A 9,737-nucleotide genomic window follows, 5' to 3' on the forward strand; every position below is an offset into this window, starting at 1 on the left:
TATTCCAAAGATGGAAGGTCAAAGGGAGACACAGAGAGAGAGAAACAGAATAAACATTCGCAGAGAGACAAATCCACTCACTCAATAAAATCAGGCCAACAGGAACGAGAGAGAGCTAATTATACCCCTATTAATCAAGAAAAGAGAGATAAAAGAGAGAAACAGAGACCATTCCCCGGTGAAGAATACAAAACGTGAGAATTCATTTGATAGAAGGGATAGAGGTAGGGATACCAGCCCTAGGATACATCACAGGGAAAATGGATCAGATAGTTTTTTAGGGGAGGGACCTTCCACCCTGTGGGACAAGGGGAAACATCCCCACCCCACATTGGAGAAGGACTTAAAGGGATCAACAAAAAGAGGTCGAAATTCAGAGGAAAGAGAGGGAGAAGGTGGAAAGCGGGAATACAAGAGAAGCACCAATTGAAAGAGACTAACATTTTCAATTTGAGCTCTATGCCTTTATCAGATGCTCAACAGAGTGTTATCTCTAAAGGACTCACTTTCGCACCGATTAAGGGACATAGCAACTTTGATCTCTTCATCGATGCAAATAAATCCCTCCGTAAGCTCACTGTAAAAAGATACTTTATGGGGAGAGAGCTACAACCAAGATCAGAGGTAACTGTTCCCCCAGTGGTCCTGGAGGAATGACATATAATCCACACGGACCTAAAACCTAGGTCCACCTTTTGCCCCCGTTTTGCAAAGGGCGATCATCTGGAGGTCTTCTTCCAGATGATCAACAATGATTTTGAAGACCTGGCACTTAGTCAAACCAAATTGAAAAATAATCTGACAAAAGAAGAAAAAATAGCCCTAAAAGAACTCACTGAAAACGATAACTTGGTTATAAAACAGGCAGATAAGGGAGGGGGGGGGGGTTGTTCTGTTGGACAGAGCTGACTATGACAAAGAATCGCTTAGATTTCTGGGGGATGCAGCCACTTACACTAAACTTAAATCAAATCCCATTAAGCAGTTCACGGAGGAGCTAAAGTTCTTATTGGATGAGGGGAAGAAGTTGAACATACTTGATAATAATGAATATAATTTCTTATACAGTGACAGGTCAAAATTGCCGGTGTTTTACCACCATCCAAAAGTACATAAAAGTGTAGTCAATCCCCCAGGCAGACCTATTGTCTCGGGGATTGACTCACTTACAGCGAACCTGTCACTGTATATAGATACATTTCTCCAAAAATATGTGGTACAGCAAAGGGCCTATTTGAGAGACACAACAGACATGATCAACATTCTCAGCAAGGTAAAATGGGAACAACACTTCCTCATGGCCACCTGTGACATCACATCGCTTTACTCAGCAATAGAGCATGGAAAGGGCTGTATGGCTGTTAAGAGTGTTTTACTATGAGATGAAGATTTAACTGAGATACAGGTTAATTTCATTGTAGATGAGATCAAGTATATTTAGAACCATAACTTTTTCTGGTATGGTGATGAATATTACCTTCAAAAATATGCAATGGCGAGGGGGGCCAGGTTCGCCCCGAGCTACGCCAACCTGTTTATGGCCGTCTGGGAAGACGAGAAGATCTGGCAGGGCGGCGGGCTTGGTCCTCTGGTGTCGTTTCATTGACGATGTGTTTTTAATATGGAAAGGGGGTCAGGAGCAACTTGTAAGCTTTTTGGATTCCTTAAACGTTAATGAGAGTAATTTAAAATTTACTAGTAATCTCAGTCAATGCAGTGTTAACTTCTTAGATCTTGTGATCTTCATAGAGGAAGAAACCATTAAAACCAAAACGTATTTCAAAGATACTGATAAAAACAACTACATACTTAGATCAAGTTGTCACCTGCCCAGATGGATGGATAATGTTCCATCTGGGCAGTTTACATGGATAAAAAGAAACTGCAGTGACAGAGAGACTTTTCATATGCAGGCCAACCTGCTGAAAAGCAGGTTTGTGGAAAAGAAATATAAAGAAGAAAAATTAAATGAGGCATTGATGAAAGTGAATTCATTAGACAGAGGAGATTTGTTAAAAACCAAAGTTAAAACTACTACAAGAAACAATAAGTTTGACTTTGCTTTCCTAACTAATTATAGTGCTGAGGCAAAGGAAATAAGAAATATTGTTGGTAAACATTGGGGTATCCTCAGGAACGACCCGATCTTGGGGAGTATGATTCCAGAAAAACCGAACATTATCTTTAGGAAAGCAAGCAATTTGAAAAACAAACTAGCACCGAGTGCTTTAAAAAGAGAAACTTCCAATCCTTTGAACTGGCTCCAATCCGGTAAAGGATTCTTTGGCTGTAGTACATGCAGAGCATGTGAGTTTAAAGCAACAAGTAAAACAGAATTCTGTTCAAATATCACCGGGGAAAGATTTCAGATTCTGTAGAACAGAACATACTATCTATATGCTTGAGTGCCCATGCAAACTGCAGTATATAGGTAAGACCGAAATACCAGTTAGGACTAGAATACTAGAACATCTAAGTAGTATAAAAAGACAACTGGTCACACACAGCGTCTCTAACCACTTTTTGGAAAAACATCAGGGAGACTCTAAGGGATTAACCTACATAGCCATTGAATCCGTGAAACAGCACTGGCGAGGGTGAGACAGAAATTTAGAACTAATTAAAAGAGAGTCCTTTTGGATTCATAGGTTGTGAACCCTCTCTCCAAGAGGTTTGAATATGGAAATAGATATTGCACCTTTCCTGAGATAATAGTCTGGTTTTAACGCTGCCTTTTTCTTTTTCTCCACTTACCACTGTTCCTTTTAGGAGATCAACACGTCGTCTGTATTGTGTATATATGTTTTTTATGCATATGTATTAATAGATTAGTTCACCCCATTTCCCTATATAGTAGTGTATAAGAACATGTCCTGTCGCTGTGCCCATTGTTTATGGGACATATTCATCATATTCATCAATTCAACAAATGTTTTATTATGAATGTTCATTTTACATATATGTTCAGGGATTGCACCCAGTTTTTATCATCTGACATTTATTATGCATTTTGTTGGGATACCACTACAGTCCACGGCATCCAGTTTTGATGTATTCGCATTATTTATTTTAGATTTATTTTTAATTCCTTTTTCCCCTCAAATCCCTTATTTTGCTTAATTACTCCATAAGCCGTGTGCATATATATGAGCATTGATCCCTGTATTCCCAAACCTACATCCTGTGGGTCTGATAAATAAATATGATACTCTCTGTCACATATATAGAAATAGAGTAAGTGCATGAATGTATTCATATAAAGTCCTATTAGAGAATCATTTAGATGGCACTTACTATTACTCACTCCAGTTTTTATCACAGTAATGTGTATACATTAAACCAAACCCAAGTTTTTCCCATTTCTATGGACCATGTAAGGGTTAATATAGAAAATAATTGATCATGGTATATAATGCATGAGAAGGGAGGGGGCGTTATACTCCTGATGAAGCTAACTTTCCTATTGGCGAAACGCGTTGAGTAGAACCGCCCAGGAAGAGAGAGGATTGGTGCCTAGCTGCTGCCTATCACAAGCCATACCGGAAGTGACGTGACGCATTGGAGACTGTGACGGAGCGGAGTTCCAAACGCATACCGGAAGTGACGCGACACATTGGAGACCACGACGGAGCGGAGCTCCAAACGCTGCAGCGCGAGCCAGATAACAGACGGCCCAGTGCGGACAGTTCACATAACGGAGGCGGCGGGGTGAGCTTCGGCACGATCCTAACTTAATCACTTTCACCTTGAGTGATACATGCTGTTTAAATATTTTTACATTGTGAGTGCGCAATTTTTAGCATCATTATAAAGCATTTATTTTGTACCATTGATCTGCACCATGGATATTTTTCTTTATCCTTTCATGCCATAACCGTCTTGACTTCTGAGTGGGAGTGCATCTTTGCCTATACATAGAAGATTTTACAGATCCAAGTTACCTGTTGTTGCCCATACACTACTACTATCTTGTGAGTAGGCTGCACATAAGAGTCAAGTTATTCACCACATTAATTCACATTGAATTGAATTGTCTGCATTTAGATTGTCTCTTGTTGTTGCTTTTCTCCTATATGCTCCCACTGGGTTGCGAGAATACATATCGACCTTCTGGGACCAGTGAAGACAGACCCTTCCAGAGGGTCTGAGCAGGGAGTTGCAACTTTTAGTAATCACTTTATTTGGCACTATTTGAGTTACTAAAGTCACCAATAATTTATTGTTTAATATTTCACTTTATTTGTAGTGATCACTAGTATTGTTTTAGCGCCTGTTTCTGCACCATCACTCCGTCAACTACTGTAACCTCCTGCTGTCTGGCCTTCCTGCCTCTCACCCTTCTCCCCTACAATCTATCCTAAATGCTGCTGCCAGAATCACTCTACTCTTTCCGAAATCTGTCTACGCGTCTCCCCTGCTGAAATCCCTCTCCTGCTTCCTATCAAATCCCGTATCACACACTCAATTCTCCTCCTCACTTTTAAAGCTTTACACTCTTCTGCTCCTCCTTAGATCTCAGCCCTAATTTCTCGCTATACACCATCCCGACTCTTGCATTCTGCTCAAGGATGTCTTCTCTCTACCCCTCGTGTATCTAAAGCCCTCTCCCGCCTTAAACCCTTCTCACTGACTGCCCCACACCTCTGGAATTCCCTTCCCCTCAATATCCGACTAGCATCCTCTCTATCCACCTTTAAGACACACCTTAAAACACACTTGCTTAAGGAAGCATATGAGTAGCTCCATGGCTGATAATTAACATCTCATACATTAACCTAGCCCCTTGCAGATGCACTTACCAGAACGCCCTCCTAATGTCTCTTTACATTCTCCCTACCAACAAAATAGATTGTATGCTCTTCGAAGCAGGAACTCCTTTTTCCTAAATGTTACTTTTATGTCTGAAGCACTTCTCCCCTTTATGTATTATATATTATTTATAGGATTGTCACGTATATTACTGCAGTGAAGCGCTATGTACATTAATGGCGCTATATAAATAAAGACATACATACATACATACATACAACTACAGAGGAGAGGTTCTCTGAACTCTCGCAGGGTCTAGAGGGAACTACCTGGAGCCCCCACAAAAACAGATGAGGGACACTATATTGCTGTGTGTAGAGATTGTGTATGGTTAGATATAATAGTCAGCCTTGACAAAGCACGACCAGCGAAACGTACGTCGGCATGAGATGTCATAGCTCTCCGTTTAGAGTTACGTTTATGCACGAATATGCAATTTTTAATGTAGCAGTACCCTCTGGTTTGATTGCATATACATGCAAACACCCTGCACTTGCCAGAAGGTATACCGCTATGAAGCCTATTCACCAGGGCTGCTACAAACGATCTGATGCATCTGTGTTCACTTACCTGTGGCTAAGCTAAGCACTTTATTCCATCTTGCAAGGTGAACACACTAATTATACTGGCAGGTAGACTAACTATCTACATATGCCACATGGAGTACATTTGGTGCAATATATACACTGTGCTGAGCTATTGTAACTGTACCCCCATGGAAACTCCACCACTGGTCAGACAGGAATTTTGGATCAGTCATATTAATACTGTGTCCTTATCTAGACCATATAGAGTGCATACCCAGAGACACTGTATCTTATCTACCTAGTGTTTCATTACATTGATTAGCCTTACATACTACAGGTCAGCCACTTAATTGTGGCAGGGATCCACCTATACTACTAGTGGCGTTATTTATACACTCTCAGTGGTTACCCCTACTGACCTCAGATATCAGTTAGGATCTATATATATCTAGTACTGCCGTGGTCATTGTACTAGTACTATCCTCTTCCTAGTGAGGATAAGTCATTGGCAACCTTCATAGCTGCATCCGATCTGGTTTTATAATTCGCTGTTACATTGGCTCACATAGAATCATTATACTTTGATTCTACAGCGTTCTATTTTATTCCATTTGAGTTATTACTCCTAATAAAGTGTTTTAATTTAGTCACTCCTCATCCACACACACATTTATCCTCCTGTGTACCTGTGATCTAGAGTGTATGAGTGCTCTGCTTGGGGTTCTTTTTCTCGTTGTTGCCTACCTATGTTTACCCCTGATTGTAGCACCGCCACTCATACATTTATATAGCAGTAGCGCGGGTTTTTCCCTTCCCTTCCCCAGCCCCTAACCCTTACCCCTCAGTTCGTTAGATATAATAGTACCTGTTTTGGGGTGGTAACCAGTTTAGCTGTCCATCCAGTTAGTAAGGGTTGAAGCTGCATGTATAGTTAGTCTTCTAAGAGGAGTAGGCATTTATGTTATGATTTGTTTTGACTTAAAGGGACGGTGGGCCTTAGTATATAATGTAACCCTGTAAATAAACCCTGTATAGAGGGTTTGCTGCCTTAACCTGGGACTAAAAGAGACTTCAACGTGGTGTGGGCATCACAGTATGTGTATTTATGTATATATATATATATATACAGGTATACCCCGGTTTAGGGACATTCACTTTAAGTACACTCGCGAGTAAGGACATATCACCCAAAAAGCAAACGCAGCTCGCGCATGCGCCTGTCAGCAAGTCCTGAACAGCAATACCGGCTCCCTACCTGTACCAAAGCTGTGCGCAAGCGGGGAGACTATAGCGCCTGTTACAAATGCGTTATTTACATCAGGTATGCACCTATATGATGGTTGCAGTACAGTACTGTAATGCCGACAAGTATTCTAAAACAAATCTGGGGCAATCACCAACAAGACCCAGGTACATGCTGGGTACATGCTGCAACATTTCTGCATACAGACTGGAAGTGACGATCAACACCTTACACTTCATTAGTGTCAGAGCGAGGCATAACCCCTTAAAGGAGAGTACATTCTCTTGTGTGTCCCCTCCACCACTATGTAACACCCTATTAGCAGCTTGGAGGAATCCATTAATTGCCCTTGAGAAAGCTCCATCTGTGGAGGAAAATGTGTGTTGGGGCAATAGAGGGTTAGGTGCCTATTAGGGAATGGGAGGGCTTAGTGACACGCTACTCAGCTGCCTTGTGCACCATTGTGAGTGGTATGCATGTACATGGAGGCTGATACAGCGTTAGCACCCATCTGCTAATAGGGTGTTACTGGGAAATTGGAGGGGACAGCCATAGATAATGTACTCTCCATTAAGAGGTCCTGTCTCTCTGACACCTTTAGGGGCTTGGCACTTGACACGTTTACTTCAGTGAATCTGAATCTGCATGGCCACGGGGCGTGCGTGTTCATGCATGGGCACGTACGCTCTCCCAAGCTCGGTGCTTGGGAGACAAAGAAAATTGATTTTGAAGCGCGCTCAGCAGCAGTCAATGCATACAGCACACAACCACACACACACAGCCACACACACACATTACACACAGAAATAGCCCCGATCCACGACCCCCGGTCATGCTTGCAAAATTATGCAGGACAGCCTTTGCTCATGCTTGGAGAGTTAGTGACGTCACCGCTCTCAAACATGAGTGCGCTCAGTGGCAGCGTGGCCGCAGCCTTAGGCCAGGTCACTGGTGATGACGGCGGCGCGTGCCTGGCGTAACAGTCACTCACCTTGATAATGGCGCCCAGTGTCTCCTTCTCTGTTTGCTCCCCAGGCGCTGTGGCGCATCAGCCAGCAGGGGATACAACAATATTGTGTTCCTGTGCAGTGACGCGGTCACATGGTGCACTGGGAGCTAATAGGAGGGGATATAGCTTGGGCCAATAGGAACACAGCTACTGTTGGCCAATGGGATACTAGCTAATGGTTCAGTGTAGCAGGCAACATGATTTAAAACAGCTTCAATGCATAGATCCTTATCAGTTTTGTATCTAATAATATCTCTTGCTTTCCTATACTCAAAGTGAAACAATGCAGAGTACAAGCACAATAACATGGCTATGAGGAGCGGATGTCTTGTAGGGCATGCAATCTTATGGTACCTGTGAACCCACTGGATTCGCTAAAATGCTTTTGATATTTTGAGATGTAAAGTAAGTTACATTGGTCTGCAAGAAGAAAACACTCATCTCACTAAGGGGCCTATGCAGAAAGGTCCAATAAGTCAGTTATCGGCAGATTATAGTCAAAAAAGCCTACTGCTATTCTGTAAACTCGATATTTTGGCGATAGTAGAAATTTTGTCAACATTTTTTTCCGAAAAAATGTAAAAAAATCAGCAAACGCTGATAAGCCACTTTTCGACACTTATTGGCAGTTTCTCAAACTCGCTCAATTCTAGTAGCTTATCGAGTCTGATCACCGCTCTAAAATTGAGATTTCTTCTCCGAATCACCTCGCCAGAAAAAGTTGGCAGGAAGGGGGGGAGAAGCTGTTGAGAAGCGTCGAGACGGCATATGGAAAAAAAATGCATTTTTCCTGCATCGGATAATATCAGCACCGGAGACCCCTGGCATGAAAAATGCGTTTACAGGCAACTTCATTATCTTAGCGGTGAACTGCTAAGGCAATGAAGGGGTTAACCACCAGTGCCATGCTTATTGTGGGTAATACCACTAGCCAAAAAATAAATTAAATAAAATAAATTTAGTAACCAACACAGCAATTAATTCATGCAAGCCAATCAGAATGGCTGTGCTTCATTTCCCTTTAACATGACGTCACCAAATCCAAAATGACTGCTGTCACGTGGTACTTCAGCCAATCAGATTGTGAGAACTATATCCCCAATCTGATTGGTTGTAGTAGACCATTTGACTCCCATTGGATGACGTCACATCCTTTCCCACAAACTACTCACATGGTTGTGTGTCCCATCTTAAGTGTCACATTTAAAGTGTCTGGTAGAGTTAATTTTGGAGTTAATATCTCTGGATGTTTTATTTCTATATCTTTAATCATGGATGCATTCTGAATATCTGAATTAACATTCTGATTTATTTCCTCAAACAGGTAAGTTTCCTTGAGCTGAATTCTCCTACCATCAATTGCAAGAGAAATTAAGATTTAATGAACTATTGGGGTATGTTTCCTTGAGCTGAATAGGCAAATCCCTCCCTTAATTGTTAGTCAAGTCACTGTGTTTTAGAGTATTAAGACAGTCTATCTAGGCTGAAGCCATTTGTCACATTTAAAGTGTCTGGTAGAGTTAATTTTGGAGTTGAAATTGGAGGTAAAGATTTGAGGAACATCTGGACTCTGCACAACAACTTTGCAACTGTGAGAACTTAACTGTGATTATTTGTACTCTTCCTGCCTTCAGTACCTGGTAAGTCTCTCCTCCTGCATCTCACTATGCCTTTCCTATTGCCTTTTCTGTTTACTGTTTCCTCACTCCTTTGTGAATGTCTCTGTTATCTCCAACTACCCCACTCCCCACTGCACCATTATTTATACACCTTTCTTCCATCAACTTCTTTACCCCTCAATAAAAAACACCCACAGAAATCCTCTATTCACACCCTCTATCTACTTCGTCCTGCTGCTGGGGATCTCCCTTAGGCCTGACATACAAACCTGATCTCACCCATGCCTCCCTGATATCTCTCCCCCTGTAAATTGTGTTAACCCTTACATTTTAATACTGACTAACCTTAAAACTTGCCCCACAAATCAAGCATCCCAATAGCCTGCACTCATGGTTACTGTCCCACACTCAGTCACTCCTACCACCCATTGTGACCAAGCACTGCCATCTACAGCACATATTCCCTCTCCTGCTGTCTCTGTAAGGAGATCAAACCCCTTAGATTGTAAGCTCTTCGGGGCAGGCATTTT

General features: G+C 41.9%; 1 protein-coding gene across 5 annotated transcripts in view; it reads right to left on the reverse strand.

Annotated features, from left to right (window-relative positions):
- TLR8 (toll like receptor 8) overlaps positions 1-9,737 on the reverse strand; it is a 38,554-nt gene that overhangs the window by 19,417 nt on the left and 9,400 nt on the right. The window lies entirely within an intron of this gene.

The sequence above is a fragment of the Ascaphus truei genome, chromosome 3 (assembly GCF_040206685.1).
Source record: "Ascaphus truei isolate aAscTru1 chromosome 3, aAscTru1.hap1, whole genome shotgun sequence".
NCBI classification, from domain to species: domain Eukaryota; kingdom Metazoa; phylum Chordata; class Amphibia; order Anura; family Ascaphidae; genus Ascaphus; species Ascaphus truei.